The sequence below is a fragment of the Pinus tabuliformis genome, chromosome 7 (assembly GCF_031772625.1).
Source record: "Pinus tabuliformis cultivar Carrire ecotype Pingquan chromosome 7, CPIR1, whole genome shotgun sequence".
Taxonomy (NCBI): Eukaryota; Viridiplantae; Streptophyta; class Pinopsida; order Pinales; family Pinaceae; genus Pinus; species Pinus tabuliformis.
Window position 1 is genome coordinate 1,568,761,728 of NC_142293.1, and position 15,887 is coordinate 1,568,777,614.

Genomic DNA, 15,887 nt, shown 5'->3' on the forward strand with positions numbered 1-15,887 from the left:
CAATTTGTGGTTCATATCATGTTCATTCTCATACTCTCTTCACACTTAGAGCATTTTTGGATCACTCTAGCATTCTACTGGATTTAGGGAAACCAAGCAAGGGAAAGAAAGGAAGTGCAAGGAGGTAGTTGGATCAACAACTACAATTGGATTAATTTGTAAGTAACAGGTTACATGTGTGATATCCTTGTTGGATTTTGGATGCATAGTATATTCTTGTGATTCTCTAGTTATGTGTTGTCATTGGCATGGAGATTTTTCTGGATTGACTGTGGTTTTAGCCTTGCCTTACTATTTGCTAGATAACCATGGTGTAGTGGGTTTCTCTTTTGGATTTTCTAATTGGTTTTTAGGTTCCCTATGGTTGTGGGTTGGATCAAATTCTTTGAAGCCCTGAAACAATTTGGGTTCCCTATATGTTGTGGGTTGAGTTACTAGTCCCTAGAGCTTGTGTGTTGGGACAAATGCTTTGGAGCCGTGAAACATATTGGGTTCCATAGAGTCTGTGGTTTGAGTTACTAGTTCTTGGAGCCATGGATAGCTTGGGTAGAGAGTGATCTAGTTGTTGTTAGTGACTTTTGGATTTTATAGGTTAAATCATTGTGGTTGAGGGTTGAGGTGGTTTGGACTCTCAAAGCCCTGGTTGGTTTTGTTTTGGTTTAACCCTTATGATCCTACATTCATGCTTGGAATATGGCATAGGGTGAATGGATGAAAGAGATATTTTGGTTTAGCCAATATATGGTTAGTTGGTATGTGGAAGTCCCTGACTTGGTTGGTATTTTCATATGTTAATATTATTTACTTTCCTATTGTAATTTATGAGAAATTATACTAGTTATTATGGTGATCTTATGGATGATTTTCCATGGTTTCTATTCTAGTTATTTGTTGTTTATATATTAAGTTATATTATGTGGTCTATTTATGGATATTATTCAGGATTGATAAGTTATTGAATGGTTGATGAATTCATGGACTAACAAGTGTTGTTGCAGATAGTTATTTATGGCATAGATCCTTCTTGATGATTTTCAGATGAAGACTTTTGTGATAAGCTATGCATTCATGGCCTATAGCTTATAATCATATGTTTGACAAAACACCTTTCATGTACTAGGCATGTACTAGTTCAGATATTATTCAAGTTTTGAATAGTTAGCCTTATTATCATTATGGAAAGTTACAGGTTGTTATGGCCAGTGGTCTAAATTCTAGCATAAAAAAGTGCCATAGATCTCGCGGTCGCAAGCATAGAACAAGGGATTTTGGGTCATAAGTTTTGGTAGCCACTCTTGTGTGTGTGGTTGGAGCCTTATAACCACATGCATGCAATCTTATGGGTGTTTTTGAGGAGTAAACCTAGTGAAAATGGGTACTAGCTCAGGGATTGATCACCTGGGGTAGTTTGTAGCCTCTTGAGTGGTCTGTAGTCTCTAAGGGGTGTTAGCTTGTTGTTGGTTTGTAGGCCCCACTTTAATAACTGGAACTTGGAGGTTGGCCATATCATAGTGACACTCATCTCATGTTTACCTTGGAGAGTTTGTAAAAGTGGGTAAGTGTGGGGTGAGGGCCATGCAGATTGTAGGTATCAGAGCTTACAAGTTCAAAGATTTGGAAGGGATGGACTAGATCTAATTGTATGCATGCATGTCAGTTTTTTATATGTTCATTATGCATGTATGTCAGTTAATTATTTTTATAACTATTATATCACCAACATATGGTTTTGTGTCATTATTTGATTCATGTATGAACTAATATGATCTTGATGTTATATCGTGCTAATATAGATTGACTTATGCAGATGATATAGCCTCCCCTGAGATACACTGAGGTATGATTTGATTATGTCTTCTATTGGTTTATATAACATGTTATTTTTGCAAGAAAGAGAACGTAAAAGATGAAGAGCATAATGGTACACTGTAGTTCGCATGACTCCCCTTAGAGGACCGAAGAGAATTCAATGGAATGGGACAGGTCAACTGAGCAACAATAAGAAGAGTATTCTCTCGGCATAGCAGATACATTAATAAATCTAAAGGTAAAAATCAGAAGTTGTAAGGAAGATAATAGTGGGTTGATTGAGGCACAGGAAAGGCTTTTGAGAGCTCACGAAAAGCAAGCGAAAGTTAATGCAGTCATTCTTTAGAGTCTTTTAGAAAACAGTGACAACAGAGGATCAGTCATGGATAGGAGGAAAGGACTAATGGGGCATATGGAAGTAGGTCTCTATCAGGATACAAGTTGGATAGAGATGACACAACCAAAGGTGGCAGATCATTAGATACACCTGACAGGAGGGGTAGTGCCTATGGGTTCTATTCTAGCTATGGTTTTGAAAGACATCATCACCATCACCGCCATCAATTGTATAGGAGGAGTGAGAAGAAGTATTTTCCAAAGGAGTTCAAGAAATCCAAGCCTCCTACATTTGATGGCAAGATGAATAATTCACAAGATGCAAAAGCATGGTTTCTTGGAATGAAGAAGTTCTTCAAATTGCATGACTATACATAGAAAATGAAAGCTAAGATAGCTATTTTCACTCTCAAAAGGAAAGCACATATCTTGTGTGAAGATGTGAAGAATGTTATAGGCATTAGAGAAGAGGATTTGGTTTGGGATGAGTTCAAGAGACTCTTCAAGAAGAGTACCTATCTGAAAGATACTATGATGACATGGACAAGGGATTCTATGAGATGAAGATGGTTTCAATGACAGATGATGAGTATACTAGCAGATTCTTTGATTTGTTGAGGCATGTGCCTAACCTCAAGGAGGAGAAAGAAAATATTCAAAGGTTCATCAATGGTTTTATAATAGCATTCAAAGGCCATATTGAGTTTGATTAACCTCAATCATTCAGGAAGCCATTAGAAAACATAAGCATTGCTATGAATAGTCAAAGTGCAAGACCGAGTCTAAGAAGGACTGGAAAGAGAATGAAATGACTAAATGAAAGGTGGCTAAGAAGTGAATAATACTTCAAGATGCAGGTGACAAGGAGAACGTAGTGTCGTACAATAATTTCAATGCAGTGGACATATGACATGGGTCTTAGCCTTTGGGACATAATAATGGAAATGGCAGGAAACCTTTGAAGTGTTGGACTTGTGGTGGAGATCATCATAGGAGTGAGTTTCCATCGCATCAGGGTGGTAGGCCTCATATTTATAGTGCTCACGAGGCACAAGCAATTGGAGATGTTGGATAAAGTATCCCTTAGATTTATGTAGCAATGGATAATAGACAGGAAGATCATCAAGCATCTATTATCGAGATGGAAGGTAAGCCTCATGATCAAGTTTTTTCTATTTTGATTAACCCTGGATCTAACTATAGTTATATATGTCTTGGCCTAGTGGATAAGTGTTTTTGGAATAAAGAAGTGCATGTAGATTATTGGTTGGTGTAGTTGGCTATAGGGACCAAGAGAAGAGTTCACCATTGAGTGAGATCTTATGCATTTTAACTGAATGGTATGCCTACATCAACAAATCTAAATGTACTTATTTTGGGTTCATATAGTGATCTGATAATCACCCTATGAGTGACCTCAATTAAAGAATTATTAAATGAAGGTATTACAGACTCATATGTTGGTGTGTGTCTATGTTATTTAAGCAACGGATTGATCAGATTGCAAATACACAGACACTTGAAATGGAAAACAATAGAGAAATACAGTAAGCAAATACAAGAACACAAGAAATTAATAAGGAGTTCACCCTATCCTCTAGGGCTACGTCTCTGGTCCAACTCTCAGTGGTGGCCTTCTTTTATTGTGTCTTGAAGCAGAGAATTACAATGAAGGAGCTCAATGTGAGTCTCCTAAAACAGATTGGCTTGGTAGGGTGGTTCTTGGATTCCCCAAACCACTGGAGTACACAGACTCTCTTCTCTACCATCTCTTTGACCTCTTTGGTCTGAAAGATCCTCTCAGGGATGGCTTGAATCTCCCAAGCTCTTTGATGCTCAACGCTGCCTTTGGTCAGCTTGGCCCTGCTGTCTTCTTCTGCTTTTTGCCTTACTGGTTCTTCTCTTCTCTGTCTTCGGTCTTTGGTGTTCCTCTTCAGGTCCCCGACTCCTCCATGTCCTTTCTGTTCTATATTCATGGCTTTAAAGCCATTCGGGCTCATGGCGATTCGGTTCCTCTTCCACCTTTGTCAGATCACCTGCTTCCAGCTACGCTTGGAGTTCCCTATTCTCAGTGTCATCGTCAGGCTCAAAGGGAGTGGCCACTTGTCCTCCTGCAAGCTGCGCTAGCCTTTTGTTGGTTCAATTCTTCAGTTACATCATGGAATGAGTCTTCCACCACCTTGGCAATCAAAGTGGACCTCAGATTCTTCTAAATCATGGCTTATTCCCTCGTTAAATTTGGCTTCTCCATTGGGCGCGATCTCAGCAGTTAGATTTGTAGCCCCCAGATCCAACGACGTTCGCTCGTCCCACGCGGTTGACTAGCTCGACCGTTAGTGCACGATGAGCAGCGGTTTTCTCTCTCCTCCGCTTGCCACACGTCGAGTGCTAAGTGGAATCGCTCCTTTTCCATCAAAACTGCTTACTGCCCATCGATGCCCCCGATCAATACCACCGATTTTTGGAGTGGGCCCCGCCTTTAGCGCTTAGCCTTTTGTCCCACGGTTTTCCCGGCTCCCATGCAACCGAGTGCTCGGGGCTTCTCCATTTTGAAATTTTTCGCCCAATGCTAATCGTGCATTAAAAACTGCCTCTATTTCCTGATCCGGGCCTCCCAGGGTCTAATTTCGCCTCTCGCGCAGTCTCCATGGGCCTTGATCAGCGCGCTTTAACTGAGGTCCTCGTCGTTCCACACTAGCTGCCATTTCCATTGGTATAGAGGTGTTCTTGATCGCTGTTTTAAGTTCTTTGAAGTCTGTCTTAACCTGGTATAGCCATGGCTTTGTTAATCATTCTTTATGGATCCAATTCGGATCACGACCTTCCCACTGAAAATCTTTTGGACCACCAAAAGTTGGTTTTCTTTCAAGCATCGACTAAGTGAGGGTACTGTTGTCTCACTTGCCTAATCTCAATCCACTTTGCACTGCTCGGCTTCGAACCTTTGAGTCCAATTCTGAGGTACTCAACATCTCCTCTGCGCGTTGTCCTCACCTTCCTATCCAAGACTGTGCCTTCCTGCAATTCATTAAGATATTCAGGTAGCAGGTCATCAATAGAAGGCAATTGACTTTGCTCTTCAGGATCCTCGATCATTGAGGGTTCAAACAATCTCAAGCAATCCACATTTACGACTGAGTAGATGTGCATGTACGCTGGTAGATCAAGGAAAAAAGCATTTTCACCAATCTTTTCAAGTATCCTAAAAGGTCCATACCTGATAGGCTTTAACTTTTTACCTTCACCTTGCATCCTGCCCTTGCTAATATACAGCCAGACCTGGTCTCCAACTTGAAAACTATGCATCATCCAATGCTTGTCATGCCTTGCCTTGTATTTGGCTTGGCTCTTTTCCCGCTATTCCTGTACTGCCTAGTGGATCTCCTGGATCTATTCAATGAACCTAGTTGCCTTGTCCACATCACTGTTTCCATCAACTGTGGTATCTTTACCAAAGACAAAATCCAAAGGAGACCTTGGTATGAAACCAAAACAGGTCTCAAAAGGAGATCTTTGTGTAAAAGAGTGTTTTTCTTTATTGTAAGCATGTTGCACATAACATAAGTGTTCATCCCAAAGCTTAGGATGTTTGCTGCAATATCCTCTGAGTAACTGGATCATTGTCCTATTAACTACTTCTGTCTAGCCATCAGTTTGTGGATGAAAAGCTGTGCTTTTCTTCAGTTGGGTGTCCATTAGCTCCCACAGACTTGACCAAAACTTACCCACAAATCGGGTGTCTCGATCAGATACAATAGAAGTTGGTAATCCAAAATGAACCCATACATGTTCAAAGAATAGTTTTGCAGTTTGTTCAACTGTAGTCTGTTTATTACAAGGTATCAAAATACACCTTTTGCTGAACCTATCCATAACCACATATAGATAATCATGACCTTTCCTAGATTTAGGCAGTCCTCCAACAAAATCCATGGAAAAACTTTCCCAAGGGTGAGAAGGAACTAGTAATGGAGTGTACAAGCCTAGTTTTCTATTTACTGGGCTTGCTTTTAGCACACATAGTACACCCTCATACATATCTAAAAACTGTCTCATTTATTTTCAGCCAATAACAAAATCTTTGTAGCTGTGCAATTGTTTTACTTACCCCAAAGTGACCTGATATCAGAGAAGTGTGTGCCTCTCTAATTATCTTTACTCTCTCAGTTTGTGGAATGCAGAGTTTCCCACAATGATATAAGAGTTGGTCCTTCATGTGATAATCCAATTCTTCTACTCTTTTGCCTTGACTCAAAGTTGCAGATACATCTTTAAAATCTATATCTTGAGCATATTGTTCAATGTAGCTTTTATGTAGTACAAAATTATGCTTAAGTATAGTAGATGCATTTATAATGGGTCTAGACAATATGTCTACAACTTTGTTATGTATGCCCTTTATGTATCTGATGACCAAATTTAACTCTTGTAGAAAACCCATCCACCTGTAATGTCTTCATTGCTGCAACTTAGTTTGGGAGTGTAGATATTGAATTGGTCGATGATCAGTATGTATTATTGTCTCTTTGCCCATTAAATAATGTTTCCACTTTTTTCACACTCTGAACTAATGCATACAATTCTTTATCATATGTAAAATAGTTAACTACTGCAGGATTAAAAGTCTTAGAATGATAACATATGGGTTTACCGTGTTGTGTCAACACTGCTCCCATGGCATAGTCACTAGCATCTGTTTGGATCTCAAATGGTCTTTGTAAATCACGCAGTGCTAGTATAGGTGTTGTACTAATCTTTTCTTTCAAGGTGTCAAAGGCTTTCTGATGTTTGCCTCCCCACTAAAACACCTTGTTCAATCCTGTCAAAGCATGTAAGGGAGTTGCAATTGAGGAAAAGTTAGAGATGAACTTCCTCCAATATTGTGTTGCACCTAAGAAGCTTCTTACTTCTGTAGCGGACTTGGGTTTAGGCCAGTTTACAATGACTGCCACTTTAGAGGGATCTATTTTCAATTCACCACACCCTACTATATGACCCAAATAATTTAAAGAGGTTTTGCCAAATTCAGATTTGGAGAGTTTAACATAAAAAATTTCTCTTTTCAAAACATCTAATGTCTGCTTAACATGCTTTAAGTGTTCCTCCCACATTTTACTAAAAAACAGAATGTCATCCAGATACACAATAATGAAATCATCAAGAAAAGGTCTAAATACATCATTCATTAATCTCATGAAAGTAATAGGGGCATTGGTCAAGCCAAAATAATAACCAGCCACTCATACAGTCCCCGCTTTGTTTTGAAAGCAGTCTTCCATGCATCTTGCTCTGCAACTCTGACCTGATGGTATCCACTGTGCAAATCCAGCTTGGTGAAATAAACAGCTTCCTTTAATTGATCTAAAAGATCATCTATGTGAGGAAGGGGATAAATTTTTTTTATTGTTATCTTATTCAGTGCTCGGTAGTCAATGCACATTCTCCACGAGCCATCTTACTTTCTCGCCAAAACGATTGGTGAACCACATGGTGATGTGCTAGGCCTGATGAACCCCTTCTCTAGCAACTCCTGCACTTGCCTCTTGATTTCAGCATTCTCTAATGCAAACAACCTGTACATTCCAATGTTAGGCAATGGAACATCTTGCTACAAAATAATATCATGTACTATTTCCTTTTCAGGTGGCAGACCTTTAGGTTCTTGAAACAGAACATCATACTCTGAAACAATTTTTTCTATATCAGCTTGTTGCTTAGCATTACAACCCTCAAATACATTGGTTTTATCAAGTTTCTTTTCCTTTACAACCATTAGTAAGAATTGTTTGCATGAATTTATCATTCTTTTCATCTGCCCTAAGTTTATGAGAGTATAATTATTCTTGACCTTATGAGCTCTTACAAAGTATTCGATTCCATTTTTAACAAGTAGATACTTGTTCTCAGCTCTATAGAAAATAGGCTTTCTATCATACAAGTAAGGACTCCATAAAACAATTCCACATATATCCAAAGGAATTATGTCTAACTCAACCTCATCTACAAACGCTGACCGAAAAGAAAACTTGAGTTTGCACTGTCTAGTCACTTGTAGTTGTGCTCTATTATTCAACCATCCTAATGGGTATGGTTTCTTGTGAGGTGTAGTTGCTAATCCCAATTTCTTTACAATTGCTTCAGAAATCAAATTTACTTGTGAGCCACTATCAAACAAAGTATCAATCTTTTGATGTTTGTAAATAACTTGAATATGGAAAAGTTCATGTCTTCTTCTCTCATGTTCTTCATCAATAATAGATTGAGCAAAATTACTAGTAGATGCTTCAGAATTCTTACCTTTTACACCTATGGCTATAATGATTGTTTCATCTCCTGAGTCCGACCCCAAATCTTTCCAAATAGTTGCAGCAATCTTCTTCTTCTTGCCCTCAGACTTCTTAGGTCTCAGCTCTGGATATAGAATCCAACAGTGCTCATCATCATGCCCATCCTTTTTATAGTGAGTGCATGAAGATTTTCCTTTCTGTGCAGTGTTAGCCTTCCTTGCTTTCCACTTCTGCTTTCTTTTCTCCTTGCTCTTGCTTGCAGTGGCTTTGGATGGTCCCCCAACTTTTGGATTTCCATTCTTTCCTCTAACCTCTAGATGAGTAGCATGTACAGACACCTCATCTATACTAGTGGGATTAAACATGAGGATGGTATGCCTCATGTAGCTATGTAGACCACCAATGTACTTCAAAAGAGTCCCTGGTGAGTCTATTGAGATCCCTAAAATCAATGCTCTCTTTCTAAATTCTTGAGTGTACCCTTGCACACTTTGCCCTTTCAACTGTCAAAGAGTTTGCCAACTCATCATGGCTTGTTACATGTGTTAGGATATTCCAACACATAGGAAATAGTTAAGTATAACTTGGTCTAGTATAGAGTTAGGTAAAGTGTGTTTCTTTACTATGTACATTTTGTAATTTACAATCCAACAGTCACGATATGTAGTGATCCGATGGTTCATTCTCTCCTCGGTATTATCGGCACTTGATCCGTGGTTTAACAACCGATTGGTCCATGGTCTCTATTTAAAGAGCATGGAGGTTAATTTGTAGGGTAACCATCCATGAGAGAAGCTTATGTAAATTTTCATTCTTTTATTAATAAATTGCCTGAAGTGGCCGTGTTGGCTCAGGCCATGGATTGTTTCCCTCTTTGAGGGTTTTAACCATGTCAAAAATACTGGTGTATTGACTTGTGATCTGTTTGTGAGTGGTGTCCTTTGGTGTTCTGTTTGAGGAACTTACCCTGTAAATTCCTACATGGTATCAGAGCTATTTGAGGGCCGCATCCATTGGTGATCCAAATCTGAAGCCGGTAGAACTGCATCCGACTGTCGTTTCCTAGATCTACTATTTCTGACTACTTTCAGGCTGAGAGGACTACTCTATTGTGTTAGGAGAATCTGTTCCAGTGAGGAACCCCTTTCGTTTCACGTGAAAAGGTTTCCGGTAGCCCTAGCTACGTCATTTTTAAGATCTGGAGGTATACAGTGTTTATTTGCAATTTACAGTTATTTTCTCTCTGTTTATTTCGGTTTATTTAGATTTTTTTAAATTACTGGATCTATACCTTTCATTTCTGCATATGCTCTTTTCCCCGTGACTCTGTGTGATCTAGGCAAATCAGAAACAGAAAGGAAGGATTTTTCTCATGTGTATGCTCTTTTCCGTTGCGCCTTAGTGTGATCTTGGAAAATCAAAAACATTGAGGAAAATATTTAGTTTCCGCCTAAAGCTAAATTCGAGCTGTAAGGTTCTTTTTTTTTGTATGTCCGTGTTGGGATTTGCATTTTTTGTTTTGTAGGGAAAAAGAGCTTTCTCAAAGTAAGCACGCAGCCCAAAGCTTCAACGACTAAAAAAAAAAAAAAACCTTTCCTCTTTTCCAAAAATTACTAAACTTTTAGTTTAGCTCACTTGGTCCAAAGCTACTTTATGAGAGTAGAGGTCTTGAGTTCAATTCTTATTTTTGTTGAGCTAATTATATTAAGTTTGGAAAGGGGGCAAATTTTTTTTAAAGATAACATTATCATTCATTTCCGCACATTCCCGCACTTTGTTGGCATCTTCATCAACTTTTCTTCAAAAAGCCATAACTTCTTCATCCGGAAGCCGTTTTCAGAGCCGTTTTTTTTTAACCAGCCTAATTTTTCGAGATATTTCCATTGGAACATTTAGTTTTAGCATCTATGGCTTTAGTTTCTATTAAAATGGAAAGTCCATGCCAAGTTATTCTTGACAGCACCAACTACTTCCAATGGTGGTCCTACATTGTGGATTTACTTAGAAGTAAAGGTCTCTACAGAATAGCCTCAGGCCAAGAAACCAAACCAAAAGATGAAGATAAGGCAACTAAATGGGAAAATAGGCAAGATCAAGCACATGGGTTGATAGGGATGTCTATTTCTCCTGATCTTAGATTCCATATTGCAGAACTTGATACTCCTGAGGAAGCAATGAAATAGATCACTAAAGTTTTTGGAATTAAAAATGAACTTAAAGCCCATCAACTCGAAAATGAGTTACTTATATTGGACCCCAATAATTTTTCTTGCATTGAAGATATTTTGTCCAAGTTCAAGACCCTTAGACTTCTCTTGGAAGGTGTTAAGGTTAAGAAAGAAGATAGTAACCTTATCTATTCCATTCTTACTAAGTTGGGACCAGCCTATTCTGTGTTTGTTTCCACCTTCCATTCTACAAGAGAAGCCTTCATTTCTCAAGGATAAGCCTACAAGTCCCCTTCCTTTGATTCCTTTTGTGATTCTTTAATAAGAGAACAAGAAAAACTCTTACATCTTGGTCTTCTTAATCTTGGAAACTCTTCTAAGAAAGCGTTAGCCGCCCAGCAACAACCAAATTCAAAGAATCCTAAGAAGTTGTATCCTAAAAGGAATGGTCCTAAACCAAACAAGGGTCCTAAGCAATTTCAGCCTCAAAACGAAAAATCATTTCAACAAAATGATAAGACAAATAAAAACAAAGGGAAGAAGACTGATAGACATTGCAACTTTTGTAATCGATATGGCCACTTAGAATCCAAATGCTTTAAGAAGATGGAAGCCTTGAAAGCAGCAATGAAGAAGCATAACATCCATTTGGAGCACTCTTCAACTTCAACTTCATCTTTAGGAATAGCACTTTCTACATGTGGTTGTCAAGCATCTCGGTCTGGCTATGCACTAAATGTATCTTCTTCTTCTCATTCTCATGAGTGGCTCATTGATTCTGGAGCTTCTTATCACATGGCCAAAAACAAAGGCATGTTTTCTTCTTTAAATGATTGTAACACCAAAAATATATATGTTGGTGATGATAGATCTCTTAGTGTTGGAGGGACTGGAACTGTTCATATAGACAATGGTCAATTTAATGATGTATTATGTGTTCCAACCTTATCCTGCAATCTTCTATCTGTATATCAAATAACTCATTCAGGTGAAGGTAAAATCATTGAATTTTCACCTCTCGATGTTGTAATTAAGGACCTAAGAGATCCTAGATAGATTTTAGCTACTGGCATTGTTGATGATTCTACAAGGTTGTATAAGTTTCACAACTTTGGGTCATCAAATCTTCCCTCAGTATTTGTTGCTCATAACGATGAAGTGAGCAAAATTTTGCATGAGCGATTTGGTCACTTAAACAATCACTCCCTTCAAAATCTATGTAAATAAAATATGGTGACAGGTCTTCCAATGGTATCTTGCAGAGATGGTGTTTGTTCCAAATGTGTACTCGGAAAACATCATCAGGATAGTTTTGAAAAATGTGCCTCTTGGCACGCCTCAGCCCCTTTACAACTTGTGCATAGTGATTTATGTGGTCCACTTCCAGTTGTTTCATTCTCTGGCTACAAGTATTTCTTAATTTTCATTGATGATTTCTCCAAACGCACTTTGGTATACTTCTTAAAACTCAAGAGTGAAGTATTTAACATGTTCTTGGCCTTTAAGGCCTTTGTTGAAAAACAATTTGGACATCAAATTCTTAAGCTAAGATCTGATAATGGCGGAGAATATGTTAACAAAAAATTCATCAACTTTTGCATTGAGAATGGAATTCAAATGCAGCATATTGTTCCATATACTCCACAACAAAATGGTGTAGCTAAAAGGAAGAATCGCACCTTAAAGGAAATGGCTAATTGTATGCTTCAATTTAAAGGACTTACTCTTAATTTTTGGGCAGAAGCAATTAACAATGCAAATTACATAATAAATTACACTCCTACTAAGGTTTTAAAGAATATCACTCCAGAAGAAGCATGGAGCTCAATTAAACCAGATGTAAGTCACTTTCGTGTTTTTGGAAGTGAAGCATGGGCCCATATTCCAGATGAGAAACATAAATCTTTAGAACCTAAGAGTGAAAAATGTATTTTTGTTGGATATTCTAAAGATGTCAAAGGATATAGACTTATTCCACTTAAGTCCAAAAATGTTATCATTAGAAGAGATGTAAAGTTTGCTGAAAATATATCAGCCTACGAGCCTAGTTTGGCGGATGTGCCACCTCTCCCTATCTCTTCTACTTTTGAAAATATTTCTTCTTCAGATGATGAAATTCAGGATGACAATCCTCCCCCACCTTCTCAGGGTCCTCCTTCAGCTCTTCAGCTTCCAAAATGGGTCCATGCTACTCGGGATGTAGCAGGTGATCTTGCCGGTGATCCTACAAATCAACGACGTACACATTCTCAGTTTGATAGAGCCTCTTCTTTACTGGCTCAAGCTTCAGCGAATTATGATCCTGACACCTTTGCAGAAGCTTCAGGCCATCCAGATTGGGATGCAGCTATGAATGAAGAATATCGTTCATTATTGGCAAATGATACATGGGATCTTGTTCCTCTACCAAAGGGACGAAAACTTGTTAGATGCAAATGGGTTTACAGAACCAAGTATGGACCAGATGGGAACATTGATAAACATAAAGCTCGTCTTGTTGCTAAGGGTTTTTCACAAGTTGAAGGCATTGACTATACCGAAACCTTCTCCCCTATTGCCAAAATGAACTCTATCCGCCTTGTTCTTTCCCTTGCTGCCTCTTTCAAATGCAAAGTCCATCAGATGGATGTTAAATCTACCTTCTTGCATGGGGACTTGCATGAAGAAATCTATATGGAACAACCTATTGGCTTTATACAAATAGACTCCAACCTTGTATGTCGGCTTAAGAAATCCCTTTATGGTCTCAAGCAAGCTCCTTAGGCTTGGTATGCCAAAATGGATAGCTTTCTTTTAGAATCTGGCTTTTCTAGGTGTCATTCTGACAATATTGTCTACACCAAGAAAGTGGGCAAGTCTCTTATCATTCTTGTTCTTTATGTTGATGATCTTATCCTCACTGGTAGTGATCCCAAGGAAGGTATTTCCCTTTCCCAGTCCAAGTATGCCTGTGATCTTATACGCCATTTTCACATGGAAGACTGTAAGCCAACCCCTTCTCCCTTTTAGTCTGGAGTCAAACTTTCAGTCACTTGCACTTCCCCTGAAGTTGATGCTACCTTATACTATCAACTTGTAGGAAACCTTTTGTATCTAACCCATACTCGTCCTGACCTTTTCTTTGTCGTTGGCCTTGTTGCTCGGTTTATGCAAAACCCACATGAAAGTCATTGGAAAGTAGCTAAAAGAATACTTCATTATGTTCGAGGTACAGTTCAGTTTGGGATTCATTATAGTGCTGAAGCATCTCCTCTATTGGTTGGTTTCACTGATTCCGATTGGGCTGGTGACCCTGATGATCGGAAGTCTACTGCAAGTTATATGTTCACTCTTGGTTCGGGACCTATTACATGGGCTTGTAAGAAACAGGGTGCCATTTCTCTTTCTTCAGCAGAAGCAGAGTATCGTGGTGCCGTAGAAGCTAGTAAGGAAGCCTTGTGGCTTCGTCAGATCCTGTCAGAGTTTGGCTTTCAGCAGCAACATCCGACTACACTTTGGTGTGATAATCAAAGTGCCATTCAACTATGCAAAGATCCATTCCAACATCAGTGCAGAAAACACATTGAACTGCACATGCACTTCATCAGAAAGCTCATTCACGACCATGTTCTTGAAGTGCAATATTGTTCAACAGATGATCAAGTTGCAGACATCTTTACAAAGGCTCTCACAGAGGTGAAGTTTACTAAACTTCGATTTATGGTTGGATTTCAGGAAGTTGTCACTAAGGGGGGATAGGCTCTAGTGCCTCCTTCCTTCTCCTATTGTGTCATATTTGTAAATCCTTCAATCCTATCCCAAGTTGTTCTTAAGGGGGGATGTTAGGATATTCCGACACATAGGAAATAGTTAAGTATAACTTGGTCTAGTATAGAGTTAGGTAAAGTGTGTTTCTTTACTATGTACATTTTGTAACTTACAATCCGACAGTCACGATACGTAGTGATCCGACGGTTCATTCTCTCCTCGGTATTACCGACACTTAATATGTGGCTTAACTCCCGATTGGTCCATGATCTCTATTTAAAGAGCATGGAGGGTCATTTGTAAGGTAATCGTCCATGAGAGAAGCTTATGTAAATTTTCATTCTTTTATTAATAAATTGCCTGAAGTGGCCACATTGGCTCAGGTTGTGGACTATTTCCCTCTTTGAGGGTTTTAACCACGTCGAAAATACTGGTGTATTGATATGTGATCTATTTGTGAGCGGTATCCTTTGGTGTTCTGTCTAAGGAACTTACCCTGTAAATTCCTATAGCATGTAGGCCAATGGATAAAACTGCTTCTTGATGGCAGAAACAAATTCACTCCAGACAGAGATAATCTTAGCATGCATTTTCATGTCAACTTGGGTTCTGCCTTCCCACCAAACCAAGGCAGTGCCTCCTAGGCATAGGCTTGCCAGCTGGATTTTTCTCTTGTCTGAATTGATGTTCTATACTCTGCAATACACATCAATTTGTCTAATCCAATTGTCCAACTTTTCAGCATTTAGCTCTCCATCATATATAGGCAAATCGAATTTAACATCTAGCTTAATCAAAGATGCTTTCTTATTATGCATAGGGCTATTAGGAGGTGTGAGAAAGTTTTCCTCTTTCCCTTTTCCTTTTGAGTGGTCACGGTTATGAGATTCTTCTTCTTCTTTATCTTGTTTAGAACCTGATGAATCTTCATCCTTATGCTTTCTAAAGTCCCTATACATTTCTTCTACCATAGACTTTATAGGTAGGAAACTTTCTATGAATTGAGGGTCTGGCCCCACAGAACCTTCCTCTGACATTTTCTTCCGAGGATAGGCTCCCCCAATTTCAGGATTAGTTTCGACCAACTGTCCTTCTCCTAATTTGAGCTTTGATCTAGTGAGCATTCAACAGCTAAACCAACACAAGCTTGTCTAACCTTACAGCCTAAAGCTCTGATACCACTTGATCTGATAATCACCCTATGAGTGACCTCAGTTAAAGAATTATTAAATGAAGGTATTACAGACTCATATATTGGTGTGTGTTGATGTTATTTAAGCAACGGATCGATCACATTGCAAATACATAGACACTTGAAATGGAAAATAGCAGAGAAATATAGTAAGCAAATACAAGAACATAAGAAATTAATAAGGAGTTCACCCTATCCTCCAGGGCTACGTCTCCGGTCCAGCTCTCAGTGATGGTCTTCTTTTATTGTGTCTTGAAGCAGAGAATTAAAATGAAGGAGCTCAATGTGAGTCTCTAGAAATAGATTGGCTTGGCAGGGTGGTTCTTGGGTTCCCCAAACCACTGGAGT